Raw genomic sequence first — 918 nt, 5'->3', positions numbered from 1 at the left:
TAGTGCTGTTATAGGTATTCCCTTGGAAAGGATGGATGAGGTTCGGAAAGAAAGGAAAGTTAAGCCCACGAATTGTTGGACCCTTGGATATATTAAGACGTATTGGGAAATTAGAATATGAGCTAGCCCTACCTCCGAACATGTAGGAAGTTCATAACGTGTTCCACGTATCAATATTAAGGAAGTGTAATTCGGATGCCAGACAAATAGGGGCATATGAGCGCATAGACATGCAACCAGACGTAACCTATATGGAGCAACCAGGAAGGGTTATAGATTGAAAAGGGAACAAGTGCTTAGGAGAAGGGTTATCAAACTAGTCAGAGTTTGATGGTAGAACCACAATGTGGGAAAATTTACTCGAGAGTTAGAAAGTGCAATGCTAAGAGAGTATCCATATTCATTTTCTATCTAATTCCGGGACGAAATCCTTTTAAGGAGGGGAGACTGTAATAACCCCAATTTTTGGAAATTTTTGTAACCCTTATGAATACTGATTTTGCTGATTATGCTGAATAAGAAAACTTTTCATGCCACACTATGTGGGGGTTCTTATATTGTTATTCTGAGATCTTATTTGTACTTTATATGGTATATAAGTGTATGCAAAGATCGTCAGAATCCAAATTCGAACACTTTGATTTTTCCCGAAAATCCACCGGATACCGAAAGAATTGAGTATAAGGTAACATGATAAAAAGGATTTAAATTCAAGGATTAAAAGAGAGGATCATAAAAGGAATATAATGTATTGAGAAAGGTTAAGAAAACCCAAGTAATAAGATCCCGGGTATGATCTCTCAAACGAGAAACGAGAACGAAAGTTAAACGAACCATATAACAGATCAACGGTCATTAGGCAAGCAATTAGGAGTTAATCAAGGAGGTTAGGGATGATGATGTCATCAAACCAATAAG

The sequence above is a fragment of the Apium graveolens genome, chromosome 6 (assembly GCF_009905375.1).
Source record: "Apium graveolens cultivar Ventura chromosome 6, ASM990537v1, whole genome shotgun sequence".
In the NCBI taxonomy this organism is placed as follows: domain Eukaryota; kingdom Viridiplantae; phylum Streptophyta; class Magnoliopsida; order Apiales; family Apiaceae; genus Apium; species Apium graveolens.
Note: the sequence above shows the minus strand (reverse complement) of the source record.